General features: G+C 44.2%; 2 long non-coding RNA genes across 48 annotated transcripts; one reads left to right on the top strand and one right to left on the bottom strand.

Moving 5' to 3' along the window:
• Window positions 1-89: 89 nt before the first annotated feature.
• Window positions 90-12,246, top strand: LOC100838186. 46 transcript variants are annotated; one of them, XR_002964519.1, is made up of 16 exons: window positions 90-232; window positions 309-618; window positions 689-793; window positions 922-956; window positions 1,996-2,065; window positions 2,241-2,358; window positions 2,648-3,391; window positions 7,639-7,912; window positions 8,247-8,480; window positions 8,655-8,732; window positions 8,879-8,959; window positions 9,074-9,161; window positions 9,453-9,572; window positions 9,662-9,734; window positions 9,859-9,982; window positions 10,332-12,246. It is a non-coding gene; the product is annotated as an uncharacterized LOC100838186 (long non-coding RNA). The 46 variants fall into 46 exon arrangements; XR_002964524.1 differs by having other exon boundaries at window positions 1,949-2,065; XR_002964522.1 differs by having other exon boundaries at window positions 689-816; window positions 935-956.
• Window positions 12,247-13,975: 1,729 nt separating this feature from the next.
• Window positions 13,976-17,236, bottom strand: LOC104583465. 2 transcript variants are annotated; one of them, XR_731220.3, is made up of 4 exons: window positions 16,842-17,236; window positions 16,642-16,754; window positions 15,898-15,974; window positions 13,976-15,260 (listed from the first exon to the last, which is right to left on the bottom strand). It is a non-coding gene; the product is annotated as an uncharacterized LOC104583465 (long non-coding RNA). The 2 variants fall into 2 exon arrangements; XR_001406729.2 differs by lacking the exon at window positions 15,898-15,974 and having other exon boundaries at window positions 16,842-17,233.
• Between the last annotated feature and the right edge of the window lie 2,980 nt (window positions 17,237-20,216).

The following is a 20,216-nucleotide window of genomic DNA, read 5'->3' as shown; positions in this document are numbered from 1 at the left end:
CGAATTGTTGCACTGTGCGCCGTTGGCTGGATTGTGTTGTTGCTGGTCGCTGGTTCACGGGTGGGAGCGAACGATGTCAGGCATAGGATAGGGTGGGTGTTCTATCGCTGCCTCGCTTCCTATCATCTTCCGATATTCCAGGATCTGACGCTTTCCTTTGCTTTGTTGTTTTGCTGTTCCGTTGCACTGGCGCGTCCTGGGCGATGTGTGGACGGGTTTGTTCTTCAAGGAGGTTAGTTTTATTGGTCCATTTCTTTCTTCAGATCCGTCGGTTATCGATGTTCTTCGTCATTGCTTTTTTTTTCCAGCTGTGTGGATTCTCTGGTCGCGTCTTCTGTGGCGCGTCTCGTCTCAGGAGCCGCCACGCCCAGGGCCGATCTGGCCAACGGCGGGAAGCAAGTGGTGTTCGAGGGTGTCGACAACCGCGCCTAGGACCGCCACTGGGCGATCCAGGTCGCCAGGGACGCAGCGGCCCAAGCTGACGGGTGCATGCAGCCCAAGTCGTCCTCTTCGCCTTAGGCCACGCCTGCCGCTGTCGCATCGACACCTCCGGATCCAGCCCCGCCGCGCAGAGGAAATTGAGCAGATACACCTGCCCAATCCGGCCATCAACGAAAGGTAAACAACCGTCGGCCTCCTCGTCATCTCTTTTGTTAGATCTCTGATTAGTTTTTCTTGTGTAATGCAGGTCTATTGTGCTTTCCATATTTGTCATAGAAATTGTTGTTGAGATAATGATGCTCGTGCACTTGAATTGATACTTACGGAGAGAGGAGAACACCAGTTTTGTCGAGTAGGCGGAACCGCAAACGCTGAGTAATTTATTGTGCGAATCTTGGTGTTGTGTGCGTTCACTGTTCAGTGTGTACTTAGCAGATTTTTTTTTTTGCTCTTTCGCATTCTGGGAATTTAACTATGCAGTTATCTCCGTCAGATTATCCTGATGAAGCAACATAGTAAGTGTTTCATCCCTTCCCAGATCAAATTTGTTTATACAAGCATTTTCTTCCAGCAACATAGTAAGTGTTTCATCCTGATGAAGCAACATAGTAAGTGCTGTACCCACCCAATAACTTGCCTGTAATATAATCCTGCAAGTATGATGAATCTTGGATGTTGTTAATCTGCACAGTAGCAAATTTCCATATGTTACTGAACTATAGTTGTGAACGTAGTAATAAGTTTCAGTAGTGGCTTAGTCTTTCCTGCAGTCCTGTATGTTCATGGTGTATTGTAAGGACAATGTAGGTTCATAACAACACTAAAGTTCCCCGCAAAGAAACAAAATAAAATAAAAGCACTAAAGTTTGATCATCTGAAAATTGCTAGTTATAATCCCATCTAGAACCCTGTTTTGGGAGCTCAACCTTGGTGCTAATGTTGAGCTGGACCTTTTCTTTTGAACCTTGAATTGTGTGCTGGCTTGTATGCATGCCTTTGCACACCCATTTGGAGTTCGAATGTGTGTGAATTGTATTGCTGCATACATGTTAGATTAACTACATCCAAACGTGCAGCGACTTCTCTTGCTGATGTCAAGGGGACTTTTGGAAAACTACACTTTATAGAACTCACTTACTGAAACCTTGCTCATGTTGTGTGATACAGTCTACAGAGCATTGTGGACAACAACATTAACATATTAAGATTAAAATAATAGCGTGGACAACAACAACTATTTGTTTGGAACTAAGCTTATATCCAATTATAATTTACTAATGTATGTTAGAACTTGTAATATCTGCATATGGGCACATGGCTTCAACCAGCTGAACTTCTATCGTCAACTTTTACTCTTATAATTTTAATAATGTATGTTGAACTTGTAAATATCTGTGAATTTAAAGAGGCTTGCTGCTGTTGGACCCTTTGTCATCTAAGGGTAATAACTGAATAAATGCATTCTTATCTGTTGTGTTGCTTGAATAAAAACTTGTTCCTTTGTTAGTTTGTAGCTTACAGTGATTAAATTCTGTTTAACCGGTGTCCCACAAGGTGGAGAAGGATTTCTTGGCACAATCTGGAGACCCGACTGGAACTGCAGCAGCGGTGATTCTGTGTATAAGTGAGCACTGTTTTACTGAACTTTCAATTTATGTGTGCCCCTAACTTATGTTTTTTCTCGGTTGCTAAGCTCTGAATTATGAACCATATAATTTTGATCTCTTATGTCCAATATTTACTTTAGTCTAGGTTAGTTACTATTGTCAAGAATATGCCTGACAATCTCTTTTCTCTAGGTTCCTTGATGGTGATCAAGATCGATTTTTTAATGACGCGATCCGTCCGGAATTCAGGCATTCAGAAACTAGCACGGTTGCAGTGGCAGGTGCTGGTGAAAATTGCAATGCCTCGCAGGTAGGTTACTATGTTGCCTACTCTACTATTCTGATTACCAAGTTGATCATTCATTTTTGAGGACCTTGATGCTGTTTTTAACCTTTTAATATTTATTTGTAATTTTTAACTTCTTAATATCTATTTGTGAACTTTTAGTTCTACATCACCTTGCGTGATGAAGTGGGCTATCTTGATGATAAGCATACTGTTAGTACCTTGTTGCATTGTTTTTTTTATTCCAGCAGAGAGGTTATAGATGATAATTGTTTTATCTTTAACGAGTTCAACAATTTTCTGTCAATCATAGGTGTTCGGGACAATTGCTGAAGGTTTTGAAACACTGACAAATATAAATGAAGCATATGTTTTTTTGGCGAGTAATATGAAGCATATGTTGATGACAAAGGAAGACCATTTAAGGACATGAGGTGCAATATTGTTTTACACCTATGGTAAACTGCATAATTAGGACATATTTGCCAAAGAATGATGCTATTTGGTTTCATGCCCTTGAGAGGCCAAAATTCCCCACTCTGCCTTCAGCCAAATTTGCCCAAAAGCTGAGCAGCCAGTGTGGTCTGCAAATTCGGTTTGGTTCTTACGCGCTACATTTGGGCAAACACCAAAAACTCCTATTTAGTTTCCAGCACTAATTTACTTGTTTCTTTCTACTGAACTCTTCCTTAAATCTTAATAGACAGGATCGATCATACATATATCTTGGTGATGATCCTCCTCAACTTGCTGAACTTATTCCTGATAATACTCCGCTAGGAAAGCCATATGATGGTGTAATTTGAGTAATATTGTTGTGTTCATTTCTGTAAGATGTCAAGCTTTTCAGTCTTTTAGCCCTTTAGGAGAGGTCAATGTGTGCCATATGATGTCCTGTCAATGTGAATATGCCATGTTCTTTGTCCTGTTATAGCAGGTTGCAGAAGAACGCTTAGGGGATAGTTGGGTCCCTTTAGATGAAACGGTGGATCCTGAACAGCTTGAGGAGATGATCTGCTCTAAAGAAGAACATGCTAATGCAGTTATCCTTGAGAGTGTAAGTCTTGGCACCAAACCAAAATCAACTCCTTACCCATTAAGTCGTCGGACGACGGCACTATCGCCCTCCTTTTCACAATCGCGAGCGTGGAGAAAAGTTGCCTGTGAGGTGATAAGCAGCCTGGGTTACATAAGGGCCCCGCTGGGTTACATAAGAGCCCTGCTGGGTTACATAAGAGCCCGCTGGGTTACATAAGACTACAGGCACGGGCGAGGCATAGTCGTCCTGCCCCCTGACTGCTGTTGTGATTTCCCCATAAACGGTGTCACGAGTCTCAGGTCGACGTCTAAAGGGGGCGGTGGGCACAAGAGTCACATCGGCAGAGCTAGGCTTGCTTAGCAAGGCTAGAGCGGCTACCCTACGGTTCATTTTATTTACCGTGTACAGTGGCCCGGGCGTTGCACGAAGCCCAGCGAGGATCAACAGTAGTATAAGCTTTGTGGCAAGGACACGTGGGTGGCTAACGTGTCACGCTGCATGCATTGGCACCTGTGGTATCCCCTTGTCTATAAAAGAAGGACCAATGCCACCGGTCAAAGGGTTGCAGTCCCAGTGGGAAATAGAACGTAGCTTAGCATTCACCCAAGTAGCGAAGTTCCTTAGAGGGACAAGTAGCAAGCCCGGGTACTCCCCGGCAACCTGTACACATCAATATTCGTGAATACATCACCAAGCAGGACGTAGGGTGTTACACCTCCAGGTGGCCCGAACCTGGGTAAACTCACGCGTCGACACTTCGTGTCTTTCGTCACGCCGGCGATCGCCAGAGCGATCCCCTCGCCCTCCACCGAACCAAAAAGGGGGTGTCCAACATCCCCGGTGCCGGAGTTCCGTGCTCCGACAATCCCGTTGTACGGCAACGGGGTGTGAGCCACGTCAAAAACGATGTGCTCAGTCCGGAACGCTTCCCGGGACCCGAAGGTCACCGGGAGCGTGATTCTCCCCATGGGCTGCACCACTCGGGGGTTAATCCCCCGGAACGGGTCGGTGGGCTTCATCTGCTCCAGGGGCAGCTGAAGCTTCTCCACCAACTTGGCGAACAGGAGGTTGAGGCTCGCTTCATTGTCCACCAGACCCTTGGTCATCGTCACGTTGTTGATGATCGGTGACACCACGAGAGGTAAAACCCCTGACCCCAAAGGACGGGTGGGGTGATCGTCCGAGTTGAAGGTGATCGACACATGCGACCACCTCAACGGCTGTTGTGCCGCCACACTGGGGTGGGAGGGTGCACACCTCATGGGTGAGCCGCTTCACGGCGGCGTGAGACGTGAGAGCGTATGCTCCCTCGTGGATAGGCAACGTCGCGAGGCTCTTGGAAGCCGGGCTCGTCGACGTCGTCACTGCAGTCGTCCTCGCGCTGATCGGCAGCACGAGACTTGTCGCGTCCCCGGCGAGGCCGGTCTTTGCCGCCACGGCCTTGACTGCGACCCCTTGCGGGTTCTCCCTTGTCGCCGCTGTTGGCCCCGCCGCGGCCCGCTTCGTTGCGGGGGTTGTTCGGGCAGTCGCGGGAGAGGTGCCCGATATCCCCGCAGTTGAAGCAGGCTCTAGCGGCGCGGCGCTCCTCGTGGCGCTGTTCACGCTTCTCCTTGATGGTTTGGAGAGTGCGGCGGTCCTGCGCGTCATGCGTGGCGTTGGCGTGGATGGGGCAGCAAGTGGCCGTTGCCGGCTTGCTACCCGATGCGCCGGCCAACGCAGCCTTCTTCGTGGGCCTCTGGGGAGCCCCCGGTTCCGCGGCAAGCACTTGCTTTCCGCCGCGTTTCCGCGAGTCCTTCCCGGAGCCCTCGGGTAGGTTTGCTGCGGCAAGCTCAGGCGCCAAACGCCCTTCCTCGGCCATCGCGCATTTGTGCGCGAGGGCGTACAGATCCCTCTGTTGCCTTCACTGTTCTGCCGACCCCACTTGTAGGCCCGAGCACGGGTAGCCGAGAAGCACCCCAGTACCGGTGCCTGAGACGTTGCGGGGGCAGCATGTTGTTACCTTGCCGGGGCCAAACTTCCCGGGTAGCCGTTGTGGTGGATATCTTCCTATTCTGGATCTTGGTCCTGACGTTGTCAATGGTGTCGGAGCTTTCAACCTCTAATGTGATGGTCTTGCCAGTGAGTGTCTTCTCGTAACCCCGTTAACTACTATCTTGGGGGTGGACTTTGAAAGGGCATTTCGATCCTTAAGTGTTTGGTGTTAATGACAACATGACTCGTGGACTAACCGTGTGCTCGAGTGTTTCAGATTTGAGATCATATGGCACAAGACGGTTCGTTGCCCTCAAAAAGGAAAGAAGCGTAGCGGTGTTTAGCGGCTTTTTATTTATATTGAGTCGTAGGAACTCCGTACTATTAAGAGGGAGTCCACATGGGAAGGTAATGTGTGAATCAACTTCACGTACACAAATTACCATATTTGCACCCACATAAAGCCTACCTGTGCGAGAGAGAGCCACCCAAAGTCTAACTGTGTTGCTAGGTCTGTTCCAGGCCCGGAACTTCCGGCCTACCTCCGGTAGGGCGGAACTTCCACCCAACGTCCGGCCTACCTCCGTGATGCTACTGGAATTCATTTGTGTTTGGCGGAGGTTGGACCGGAACATACCCCGGTCATACCCCGGAAGAACTTCCTCCCCTGGCAGACTTAGTGCATAACGGTTAGATTTCGGAACCCCCATAAATAGTCATCCCCTACCTCGGGATGAACTCATCCGAAGCCCAACTCTCTCCACACCATTTCTAAAGCTTCAAAGTGCTATATCTCCCTCCATAGAGCTCCCCCCTTGTTGATTCTTTGAGGATTGGAGGAGGAGATCTAGATCTAGGGTTTCACCAAAGCAAAAAGTTGATTCCCCTTGTTTCCTTTGTAGATTTTGTTACTCTTGGGATTTTGGGATCCCTAGCCGGAAGGTGTCTCCTCAAGGCCACTAATCTTGTGAGGTGGTGCTTGTGGATTCGGGAAGGAGCCTCCAATTAAGTTGTGGAGACGTGCCCTTCTCCTCGGATTGGGAGCTTCCAATTAAGTTGTGGAGAGAGCCCCGGTCAAGTTTGTAAGGGTTGGCATTCGCCCTCAAGGAAGCCACTTAGTGGAACTAACCTCACCTTTGTGGTGTTGTGAGAGCTCATCCCACCTTTGTGGTGTGGTGAGTTGGAGAATAGAGTGAGCCTTTGTGGCGCCTCTACCTTTGTGGTAGAGCACTCCGCCAAACGGAGACGTACACCGACCCCAATAGGTGGAACTCCGGTGAAATCTTCGTCTCCCCGTGTGGTATCATTCTTGCCCCTTTATTTGCAAAGCTTAATTGTTTATCTTGTGCTTCGGCTATCAAGCAAGTTTCAATTTATTATCTATTGCTTGTGCTCGTGCTTCGGCTATTGCATCATACTAGGGGTGTTCATCATTTAGATGTTTTAGTGAACCCATATGTATTGATGCTTGTATCCCATAAAAGTGAAAAGAAAAAGTAAAATTTGTTAGTCGCCTATTCACCCCCCCCCCTCTAGTCGACCATACCGATCTTTCAGACTTCCCGGGTTCGCCCTTCCCGGGAAGCAGGCCTTGCGGGACCTCGTTCATGGCGACCCACGCGTCCTGCCAGTGGGACCTCGTGGGCCACTGGTGCGACAGGATCCCTGACCGTGCCCGGAGAAGCACGACGGGGGTCGCAACGTCGAATGGAAGCACATGTGGGTTTGTCTGGTCCTCTCACGGATCTTTGGGAGGCGGCGCCGAGGCATGGGGTTGGCCGGAGAAGGACATCGTACATGGCGTCCGCCGTTCAAAGTTGGAGAAGAACGGTCCGGCGGCTACGAGTTGGAAGCACATGTGGCTCCGTCTGGTCCTCTCACAAAATGGCACATGAGTTGTCAATCCGTAGGAACGCACGGACACTCTACTAGTATTTACAAACATTCCTATCGACAACGCGCGTCATGCTCTAGTATTCTAATAACGTTGACGGCTTGCGACCGTCGGAGCCTTTGTTCTTATTCGGTCCAGTCCGCCGTCTTCCTTTCTGCCCTAGCCCCATCTCTCGACCCTCCCGGGCGATCTGCCTCCTTCGCTCTCACCACCTGTCACCCTGCCTCCGCGGCCCCACGCCGCCGATTACGCAGGGACGCCGAAGCCTAACGCCACCGACCTCGAGCCTGCCTTCCATGGCCGGGCCGTCCCCTGCGATCCGTAAGATCCCTCCTCGATCTAGGCTCCCGATCGGGTGATTTCCTTCGTGACTCTTTTTAGTGGCATTTGGTGCATGCAGATGCAGTGCCGATGCGTGGGATGCGCCAGTAAGGTCGAGAAGGCGATGGCCTCCATCGGGAGTTTCGGAGATACCGAGTACCAACAGCCTTCCTGACTCCTTGTTTGATTTACTTTATATATTTTTGTTGCCTGCAAATACTTTGATTCTCGGGGACATTTTGCTTTAATGTTAGTGTGATAGGAGTCCGAGAGCTTTGCCAATGGCCGAAGAAGAAGACAAGGAAGACGTCAAAATTGTCTGCCCTGATCCACCAGCTGAGAATCATGATCAGGTACTCCTCTTGTCTACCAGGGCAGAATGAAGGGCATTGTCAGATTCTTGGTTTCACGAATGGATGTATCTTGATATTTACTTTGGTATCCACTGGAAATAGCAAAGAATCGTGTCTATTGTCTGCTTGCCAGAAGGATAATACACAGACTGAACTGCATGAAATTGAGGTGAAAAAGTATCGGGCCAGAAAACCATGTAAAAGAACTGATAGGGGACCAAGCACAAGCATTGAATTTGGACAACTGCATGTTTTTTAGCAGTTAAAGGAGCCACATGGTTCGTATTTCCATAATGATTTCCTTTATCCTGACTAAACTGCTACCTGGTTGCAGAAAATTATATTGGTTCTTGGAAGCAGTTCAAGAGCTTGTGGCACTACAGCTTCAGCTCCACCATTACCGGATAAATTGTCCTGAGCTCTAGCACCATCAGGAATTCAGTCTGAAAATTAGGACCTACAACTGATTGAGGAGCAGACCTTGACCTTTAGGGAACTCACGGCAGCCACGAGCAAGTTCAGAGCCGATTGCCTTCTAGGGGAGGGTGGCTTCAGACCATAATAGCGAGTTGGGTACTCAAACCTTTGAGAAAATTGTAGTGGCAATATTCTGTTTTTGCGCTTTGCTGATTTCTCTAGATAATATGATTTAGTAATATTTTCCTCCATAAGCTTTTATGGTTTCCTTGATGCCTGAGACTTGATAATCAGCTTGGACTTTAAATGAGACCTTCCTTTTCAGACTTCTTAGTGTTAATCCTAAAAAAGGCCTGAGGAGTCGAGGACTAAAACACAATGAGGGGAATCAAATAGTTTGGAGGTAAGCAATATATCTCTTTTCAGAAGTTCATACACGAGGATTTTGGATATATCTGCATTCAATTATAGTTGCAAGCTAGAACATTACAGGTTTTTAGCTCCTAGGATTAGATTGCTATTGAAACTTATTTATGTTTTTTTTCATAGGAACTACATGATCACTTAATCTTGATACATGAGAAGAGGATATCCAGTTTTTCCCTGATGATCAAAGTGTTGGAGTATCCGGTAATTTGTTTATTTGCAGTTCAGTTACCACCCAGTGCTAATTTTATGGCACAATTCTAGCCCTGTCTTTAGTGCAGCAGGCCACTAAATTTTTGGATTTTCTTATGCTTACAGACTCTTTTTTCCTCGCTACTATATATGGAATCCTTGGAATTCCTTTGTCGTACTTGATGCGGTATAGGCCTCTCTACCGTGCAATGAGGTATGCATCTAATAGTTAATGTTTCCTGGCCTCCTGCTATAACACAATATAATTTGGATCAGTCCATGCCTCTATTTCCAGATTCCACTTCGTACCAGCCCAGCATGCATAGCCTTGCTAATTAACAACAGAAAATTGTTGATATTCTCTTCAAACAGAGGTTGTAAAGTATAGAAATGAAATTTCAACCAGATGTTGTTATACTTACTGAACTGCACATCTCTCCACTGTATTTTTGCTGGGACTAGGAGTGGTCTTATTTTTAATATTTGATCAACTTTGTGGTGTCAGTTCCTCAACCATGGGGGGCTATCATCGTGCGGTCGTGCCCTGTCTGGCGCTCTTCTGGATTTAGTACTGTGTGGTTGCTCTGTCATTGGATTTGGACCAAAAGGAGCCCATGAAATAGAAGTATGTTCTCTTCCCTTTGTTTTACGAAAGTACACCCTTGTTTCTATCAGTTACTTGCTTAATTGATGTCATCATATCATTCACTCCAGGCATATGGTAGAGTTGCCAATTAATGAAACACAATCAAAGCTACTTTGATACCAGATGTTAATGGCGAGTTAGGTACCCAGACCTTTGAGAAAAGTGTGGTGGCAATATCTATTTTTTTCACATTGTTGATTTCTCTAGATAATATGATTTAGTAATATTTTCCTCCATAAGCTTTTATGGTTTCCGTGTATGACAGTTGATAATCGGCATGGACTCTTTAAATGAGACCTTTCTTTCCCCACTTCTTAGTGTTAATCCTAAAAGAGGCCCAAGGAGTCGAGGACAAAAAAACACAATGAGGGAAAGCAAATAGTTTGGAGGTAAGCAATATATTCCTTTCTGGAAGTTCATACACGAGGATTTTGGATATATCTGCATTCAGTTATAGTTGCAAGTTACTCCCTCCGTCACATATTAAGTGACTCAAATGTGTTTAAATATGGACGTATCCATATATTAAATAACGTCTAGATCATATTTCGGCACTTACTATGGGACGGAGGGAGTAAAATATTACAGGTTTATAATTGTAAGGAAAGTCTGGGTACTGTTTTACTTAGTTAAACGGTTAAGCACGTTTAAGCATGAGGAGTTTTTTCTTTTGTTCTGCGCCATGCCAATAAAACTGAAGTCCATATTTTGATATATATTTTTTTTATTTTGATGTAGATATGCTGATATAGACATGGAGGGCTTCAGATTTTCTACACCATATTTCATTCACGTGTTTCCAGTCACAAGAACATGTAGATGCTCAGCTTAAAATAGTATGACGGGCTTTTACCTTTGTCGTTTTGCACATAATTTATGTGTTAGTTGGGACATGAGAGTGGCGACTTTCTGATATAAGGCCTATTACTAAAAGAGGGTGTCCTGGCATATTTTCTTTAACTGTTTTTTTTTGCCGGTTAGTTTGTTTGGCTGACTTATACATTAAGTCTGACGTCTGCAAATCCTTGTTATTTGCATATCTTAGCTTATCGCCCCCTCCGTTCAGATCGCTATGAGACATAACAAATGCGCCTTTTCAATCTCTTTGCAAGTTTGTTTGCATGTGTCAGTTTGAATGACAACCAAAATTCTCCAGTCCTATGTGCTCAAGAACACGCAAATCATTCCTTTGTTCAGGTATGTCTTCTGAAATAAAACCCAGTGTCATTTGAAATAAAACCTGAACTTGAGATGGTTACTTTGTTTGCTGCATGAGTGCCTCCATGTTTGAGATGGCTATTCTGTGATGTGCATGGATGCCTTGTAATTCTGTTATGTGCATGGGTGGCTATATGTGTGGGGAGTGGGGATATATGATCTTCTCTGATTTCCAAATTGTCATATTTATAGTCGATATGCTGTCCAAATTTTGTTGGTGTCATGCTGTTACAATGTTGATTTCTTCTAATTTGCTTACAGGATCCCAATAGTAGATGATCTTTCGTAACATTGATTATTGGTGTCATGCTGTTACAATGTTGATTTCTTCTAATTATTCTTTCCGCTTCACTGTATTTGTCCTTGGTCTTGGATGTTTTTGTTTCACATCTCTGTCCATTCGTAGAATTAACTCTCTCGCCCAACTTATTGCATAGGGTCAAACCCACTGTAGCTGAATCTATTGTTCAATCGCTAGAGTCTGCCTTAAGCTGCTGTACACATTGTATTTGTTTTAACTGGTAAGTAAGTAGTTTTTCTCTTGTAAATAGCTCTGTACAGATTTGATCTTTGATAAAAGTGCATTGTAGGGGACATAAAACTGCGCATGGAAACGAAGCTAGTATCTACAAACAAGGCAGTGAATTAATCAGTCTAAACATATTTTTAATGTTGAATTTAGAGAGACATCTGAAAGTGGAAATTTTGGAACTAGATGCCTTAGTAAATTTGGCCAAGTAAGCAGCTTAAAATTCAGTGTGATAAAGCTCTTTTAGCTGTAGCTCCAAGTCCAACTGAACTAATTAAGCTATTTAGTAGTTCTAAAGTTGTTAACAATCTCTTCTAGCTTTGTACTTGCAAGCAATTTCAATACACTGACACGCCTTTCTGTGTTTTCTTCTCACGGTAGAGAAATACTATTGCTTTCTTAGGATGTCAGATTGACAGTGTACAGCTTGAGAGATTGCACCCTTTTAGAATAATTACTACAATGCATCTGAACATATGTTTTGTATAACCATGCTTCAATTCTGCACATGCAATGAATCACTGGGAGTTAATTACTACCACTGCATACATTGATGCTATCACATGATCGTCATCTTATTTTCAGGAGCACAATGTCAGGTCAAATGTTTCTGTCAACGAACCTGTTGCAGATCAAGATGGGTTTTTTGGAGGTTCTTTAATGAGTCTGGAGAAGGCGCACTTGCTTTCTCATCGTTCTCATGAGCTGCCAAATGCCAGCAACTGAATAGGTCTTGCATATGTAGTTTTTTGGTGTAGCAAACTCTGCCTATAGCTAACTCTAGCCAGATCTGTTACGGGTGTAAACGAAGTTTTCTTGGTGTAGCAACAACACTTTCTGCTTGTCACTGATCATAGACATGTTATTTGAATGACGATTGAGAATGACTGAAACATGTTCTGTGCAGTTTCTATTGGTTATTAATTTTGGCTCCATTTAAATATATTTATATTTGAACAATGGTAATTTTGAATTAAAAAATGGTCAACACAAATTTCAATATGGTTCCCTAGAGTGTATTTTAGAGTCATTTAGGTAAAAAAAATATGTGGCATATCTTATTCAAATTTTGGTCCCATGCTTTTCCCCGGAGCTAAATTGACCCAAGGGATTGTGACTTTCCACTAGGTAAAGACTTAACCATACTTTAAATAGGGTTTTCCCCAAGAGCAGTCACACCTAAGATCTTTTTTCTTTCACCTAGAGTATTTGGGAAGGGAAAAACTGTGGTTTCTAGTAGTGCATATCCTATGCCACTTGCACTAAACATAACATAGTGCATTTAAATGTTTTCTCGTCAAATCTCACATAGCATCTACGTATGTTTCCTTGACACTATAATATTCCCTCTAGTTCATGCATGCATATAGAAAAATAACATGCATGTTAGAGTGGACTCATGAAAAGAATTATATCATATCATATGAAAGCGTGCTCTTTATCCAGCTAGTTAACCATTACATAATATTCATATATGACCAAAAGGACAAATGCTACTTACTACTACAATCCCAATGGTTAATTAACTAGATGAGATCATCCAAGATATGGGCATCATGCATAAATACTATGTACTACAAATATTAGTATAAATGGATATTAGTAGTGTTTGCTCGTCCATTCGTTGGGTGATCCCTTGCTCTCACGTTCGAGTGTTTGCTCACCGTTTAGGCCGGTGAGTTACGTTCATTGCAGTCGCCTCCCGGGTTCTTCGCACCTGGGTAGTACGAGGACCCTTGTGCAGACTGCACTGCCCACCCTACGACCCAAAACTCAAAATGAGCCTTGCGACGAGACGCGTACATTCCTCATGCTGCGGTTCCCTCCAGTCCGTTCCCGGGTTGGGTTAGGGAAGATCCGAGCGATTGACTTCCCGGATCCAAACGTGCTCACAAGGCACACAATAAGAATAAGACCAATAGAGACTTCATAAGGGACCATTTGAGCTGCAGATCGTAATGCTTCTAGAAAGGCATATTTCGAATATAGAAGACGTTCCCAACAATCCATGAGAATATAACTACTAAATATGTCATATCCGCAAACAAATCAAAATGTGATTATCATGCTACTTATATGTTAGCATAAACAAATTTCAAGACTTCCGCGAACACGTCGTCACTGACGGCAGCGAGAGGACTTTTATTTTCATAGTTTTAGATATCCATGTGGTGTAATATCATGTATTGTTATGTACGTTGGAATTTCTTAATCAGGCGTTTTCTCTTCAGACATGTAATTAACATATCTTTTATGTAAATGTAAAAGTTCTGGAAATAAATTACCTGCAATGTTTGATCTTTTCTGTGTTCTGTATTTTTACGCTTTTACACATTTAAATTAGGAGGGAACTAGGCGGCGGAGTTCCCCACCTAAGCTTACCGTATGGCGGCTTCGCACGAGGCTATTTTCCGCACGAGCACAAGCAAGCTGGTTTGGGCCAAGCCGACCTTTTCGTTTAGTCTTTCGTTTAATCCTTTGCTTTAGACAGTGTCGGCCGAAATAGCTGGGCTGTGCAGTTCATTTCACTCTAAAAGGTTGTCCAGGTTGTTTGCATACAACGATGTCCAATGAACTAGGGAATCATAAAAAAAAAACAGAACTCTATAGAAAATCTGATTAGCAGCCAACATAGTGAAAATACGCACATCAGTTAGGTACTTCTAGTACTAGAACCAGAAACCAAACAATCACGGACTGTGCTACTATCAGTCAAACACAGGGATCACTCAACACAAGAGTTGCGCATCAAAAACTAGAAAAATGTAGGATCAACAAACAAGCTTCTGAATACTGGATATACATGATAGGTAAGGCAGTGCTTTGCTCCCAACCCAAAAATTGCATGGCTTCCCATCAGCAGCCACACACCAACATCAACTCAGCCGGTCAAAAAACCAACATCAACTCAGCACCCTCTCTCTCTACTGTCTGAAAACAAAGTTATTGTTCCATGTCAGTCAGTACACATACAAAAATGATTTAGTAGTGTGTCATAAAAACCGGCAACTTAGCAGCAATGTTGTGGGCTGTGGCAACGATTAGTAAATATATATTCCTGGCAAGCAAGTATATAAATTGGTGACATCTCAATTTAATGGGACGTGCAGTAGCATCGTGCCCACGCCATCCTTAATGCAGAGACCAGTACCCCGTGTCCAACCACGCACCTCGGCAAGGCCACAATTGTCAGGTCCTGGAACTTAAACCAACAACTGAGAGATGCAATGAACCGAGTTCGATGACCTACACCGAGACGCCGCTCGTATGTCGTTAAGTGCAAGTAAAACCCGTTCCACATACGCCAACGACGTATGACTCACAACGGTCCATGACTCTCACTTACCCAACTCTACATACGCAACTAGTATGACTCACAGTTGGAGTAAAACCGAAATAAGGGGTTGTAATCTCCCAAGAGTTGAAATAAGTCTCAAGTCCCTTTGTTCGAGAGAATGACCTTCTATTGTAGGTACAAGATGAGTCTTTGAACAAGCCACTGCCTTGGGATCCGACCATCCACTCGGTATAAGAATACCACAAGTGGAGGCGATAACTAGCAGTTCCGACTTTGCACATACAAGAGAAGTCCAAACACTCAAATACACGTCATGCACTCCAGGATCATACACACATTGTGCATGACGTGCTTAAACAAATATGGTATCACAACATGAACACTAAAAAAGGGAGTTATAGATACATAGTTCACATCTCATACAAGAGAAAATAGATAGTAGATACATCAAGTGGCCTAAAAGCCAACACCAACAGCAGCGGAAACATAAGTAAAACCCTTGAGATGGTTACCACCGCCATCTCACAAAAGCCACATAACCCGCAGGCCAAGCTGACCAAAGAAAACCCAGCAAACTAGACGTCACACTCAACATCGAAGAACTCGCCTATACTAGGCTCACCTGCAACAATATAAGGAGTGGAATTTCCAGTGAGTACTTTCGTACTCGCAAGACTTACTCATGTGTAGCTCAATTAACATAGATCATGTCATCAACATGGTAACATATACCAAGATGTCATTCTAGTGAAAACAATCACATGACACCATTTTAAATCAAGCTTCCCACTTGATATTTCAATTCAACCTTAGGTCACCACACCTGAAGGTTCATGTTATCACTTGTCGGGATTGGGCTAACCACCCAATTCCAACGGAAGTGTTACGTTGGGTGGGTAGCTCAGAGGATCTGGCCCGACCATGTCTCCCATGCCTTCGTAACACTCCCCGCGGGGTGAAGGGAAAGATCCAACGACACCGGTATCGACAAGGATATAGCCTCACCCTGCGACCCATCTGTTGGTATCAGCCCCCGGCTCTCACATCTCACTTATTAAGTTCCATAGTTATTAATCAAAATTAATGTCATAACCCTCTGGTCATGAACGGCAAGCAACTCCTACACATGCTAGTAATCCCAGCACAACATTTGCAAGAATGAAAGTACGAGCATGATATCAACATGATAGACATAGACAGCAATAATTAAACCATTGGAGTAAACATAACATAAATTAAAGAGGGTTCAGAGATTCAACAAGCTGATGTTTGCCTTGCTGTTCAAGCTCCTGGTACTGCTGCTTATCACCTTCCGAATAACCCTCGTTGCCGGACTCTACCGATAAGAGGCAAGAAACACCCGAAAACGACAATGAAAGAGAAAAATCAATAACCAGGAACTCAAACATGATGCCATGATATGAAATGCATTCTGCAATGTTAGGAATTGAAATACAAAACTAATGCAACTGGAATCAATTCATTTGGAGTCCTAGAATGCAAGATATGAATTTTTAAGTGTTGCATGTCAAATTTTAATCACATTTAGCCATGGCAATAATTCAATCATTTACTGTACAGATAAGATAATGAGAGTAATTTCATAAAATCACACACTCACAAACCTAAATTTGCATAAACATTTCATTCAATTTGGAGTTACAATGATTTCTCTACGATTTTTGCAAGTTCAGCAGTTCTAAACTAATTTATGGAATTTTCTGATTAAACTGAACACTCTGTGCAGTGGATGGTTGGACCCGTGCGGCTGGGCTCCAGCGGAGTCTCGCCGGAACAGCGGTTCCGGCCGCCGGAGCCATGGGAACTAGGGGGGTTAGCATCGCAGAAGTGCGTCGAGACCATCGGTGCAGGAGGTTGACACCATGGGTGCCACAGAAGGTGTCGCGCCGCTCGCCGGCGACGGCCGGGACAGGCGGGCGCGGTGGGGAATCTACAGCGCGGGAGAGAGAGGGAAAAGGAGAGACTCTAACTCTGAAGCTCACCCTGAAGCTCTTGCAGTGGTCAGCTGGAGTAATGGTGTCCGGAATCGGTGGAAGGGAGGCTCGCCGGAGTTCTTGCCGGTGTTGGGGAAGATGACGGCCTTGGCTTCACGAACCTGCGCCAAAACGAACGGGGAACGGAGGAATGAACTCGGGAATACGATGCGAACTCATAGGGAAAGATCTAGGCTACCGAATCCCACCGGAGAAGAAAAGAAAGCTCGCCGAAGCCGCGTCGGGCATGGTTGCCAATGCTTGGACGCCGCTCGCGTTCCCGGCGAAATACTCGATGAAGTGCTCTCAGATTTGGGAGGGATTGAAAGTGTGGTCAGAAAAGATCTTGGGTGGCTTCAGGACAGAGAAAGGGGAAAACAGGAGGATGAACTCGGCAATATAAAGAAGAGAGGAGAGAACTTCAATAGTCGGTTGATCTGCAGCAAGCCAGCAACGGCGTTGGAGGCGTGGCCCTTCTGCATGTCCACCAAGCCTACTGCAAAAACGGCCGGCCAAACGGAGGAAGAAACGGAGAAGGGTGAGTCACTCGCAGTGCACAGAAGCTGCTCGACGCGTGGTCTACTTCGTGAAGAAGAAAGGTCTGGCAGCTGGGCCCCTATTGCCAGAGAAGGAAAAGGGCTTTCTTTTATATTTTGTTCCAGCTGAGCCACTATGTGGTCTTTTGGGGTTTTAAGCTATGTCAAAAAAATCTATGAATATTCACAGACCACATACAGGCCAATACTAACCACTGTGAATTTTCTCGGATCTTTATAAAATGTCTTTGAAAGTCAAATTTGAATATGGTCCAAATATATGTTTGGACTATAGGCAGTTGAAATATAAGTCGTAATTTTATGAAAATTTAGGTGGAGGTAAATATGGATATATAAGACCCTGATATAAGTTTTCATAAGGTTTTGCTAAAGTTAGCTTCAGGTCATGAATAATTTTCAGTTTGTCCATTCATGAAAATAGTGGAAAAACACTCAATTAAAGTACCAAACAGGCTCTGAAACTTTTTAAGGGACTCATGTATACTATCAGAGACCCCAGGAAAATATAAAAGTAAGTTTCCAAAAATATTTGTAGTGCAAAGTTGAAAGAAGTTCAGATTCAGCATTTTTCTCAAGTTGCAGAATTGGAGATGCTTACTTGTGCAACTAATGCATGAGAAGATATGCATTGCGTGACATGATGACCATCAAGGTCTTTAACACACGCCATAATATTTTGGGTTATTACAACAAAAAAAATTCTGGGTGAAAAGGGATATATTAAGAATTAAGAAGTACAATCTTGGAGAACCACGTCCATCACAGACGATGGACCGGAACCCTGCCACACGACCGTGCGCCTCTCCCTGCGAGCGATATTCGCAAGCGCATGACTAGCACGATTCTGACTTCTATCCCCTTTCACAAAAGAAAACGGCCGCCCTTGTGACACCAATAACCTAATTTCATCGATTAAAAAGGCAAAACTAGACCAGTCTTTCCCCTTGCCTGTGCCAGCAGCCACAACTGCCTGGCAGTCAGTTTCGACAAGAACTGGAAGCTGCGACCATTGGAGTGCCAGAGCAATGCCCTCCATGCATGCACACAGTTCAGCTTCAAGTGGATCAATGCAATGATCCAGCGAGCGGCAGGCCGAGAAAATGACTGCACCAAGCTCATCCCTGAGAATCATACCAGCACATGCAGACTTCGTCTCCCCCAGGAAGGAGCCATCAATATTTAGCTTAGACCAGCCGGCTGGAGGTTTAACCCAGCTCTTCATAGCAGTAGGAGACGGCGGGGCATGGGGACGCCGGCTCTTAAAATCAAATTCTAACTGTTTCCCTTTGACGACATCCATAAGAGGATTGATTTTCAAATCAAACAGAGAAGTCATATAGCTGCATCGAAACCGACTAGAGCCTTCCACATCAGGCAGTGGCTTGTTATTACAACAATGACTGCATGTATATTTCAATGTGGATTTCCCTCCACTGCTAACCCCTACTTTCCACCCAATTCCCCAAAGCAAATTCATAGCAACATAATCTCGCTGTTACCAAAGGTACCCATGCTATGTCTTACTGGCTACTAGGATCCAATTAAGCACCAAGTTGACATGTTATGGCTTACAAGCTATGAAGACCATAGAGATGTTGTTGAGGTTGTTGATCTTAGCTCCTCAATCACCTTCTCCCATAGTCATTGACTGGCCATCGATACTTTGCAGTTTGTCTTGACCCACACAAGACAGGAGCATCACTTCCTTGGCACCGACGCTGATTGCTACTCATGTTGAAAACTACATATGAAAACATATATATCAGATGAAGAGAAATGAATATATAATTGGTAGGTTCTCTACAAAACAGTTACCGGGTTCTTTACAAACAATTGCCAGGTTCTTTACAAACAACTGCCAAATTCTTTTCATAATAGCCACCGGGTCCAATTGCCATGTTCTTTACAAACAATTGTCAGGTTCTTTACAAAAAACAACTACCAGGTTCAATTGCCAGGTTCTTTACAAACAATTGCCAGGTTCTTTACAAACAATTGCCATTTCTTTACATAACAGCTACCAGGTCCAATTGCCATGTTTTCTACAAACAATTGCCATGTTCTTTACAAACAATTGCCAAGTTCTTTACAAAAACAACTGCTGGCTTCGATTGTCATGTTCTTTACAAAAACAACTACCAGATTCAATTGCCATGTTCTTTACAAACAGCTATTAAGTTCAATTGCTAGGTTCTTTACAAACAATTTCCAAGATCTTTACAAAATAGTAACAGGGTTTAATTGTCAGGTTCTTTACAAACAATTACCAGGTTATTTACAAAAAGCTACCAAGTTCTTTAAAAACAATTGGCATGTTTTTTACAAAATAGCTACAAGGTTCAATTGCTAGGTTCTTTAAAAACAATTGCCAGGTTATTTACAAACAGCTACCAAGTTCTTTACAAACCCAGGTTCTTTTCAAACACCTATTAAGTTCTTGCCAAATAGCTACCAAGTTCTTTACAATTAACTACCATGTTCTTTTCAGTTAGCTACAAGGTTCTTTACAAATAAGTACCAAGTTGTTCAGTACACAAATTCCTATTTCATTTACCAGAGTACTGGGCCGAAGTTACCAGGTTGTATGGTGACAAATACCAGGTAGTTCAAAACACCTTAAGTAATATACATAGTAGCTGGCTAAATCAAAGCTTGCCATGAACAGGTGCTCCTCTCATGAGAAAAAATGGATATACATCAAACATTTGAGCATTGGGTGAATTACATCAAACATTTGAGACACAAAATAGACACGGGATAGATGGGCCGCCTTGAAGCTAACCTCAACATCATGATGATTTCCAGCAAAATGGAGCAAGCGTTGTGGGGGACAACAACTCCGTCAAATCAAAAGAACCTTGTGACCACACAACCTGGTACACATTCAGCGAGGCACATGGTGGAAGGAAATTAAATTGCTTCTGGAGAAACAGAGAGGACGCTCACCAGCGAGGCATAACTGATGTTGGGGGACGATTACCATGGCAAGGCCCCAGGAACCCTAGAGGCGGAAGCCATGTCGGCGGC

This window comes from Brachypodium distachyon, chromosome 3 (assembly GCF_000005505.3).
Source record: "Brachypodium distachyon strain Bd21 chromosome 3, Brachypodium_distachyon_v3.0, whole genome shotgun sequence".
Taxonomy (NCBI): Eukaryota; Viridiplantae; Streptophyta; class Magnoliopsida; order Poales; family Poaceae; genus Brachypodium; species Brachypodium distachyon.
This window is presented reverse-complemented; position numbering and strand designations above follow the sequence as displayed.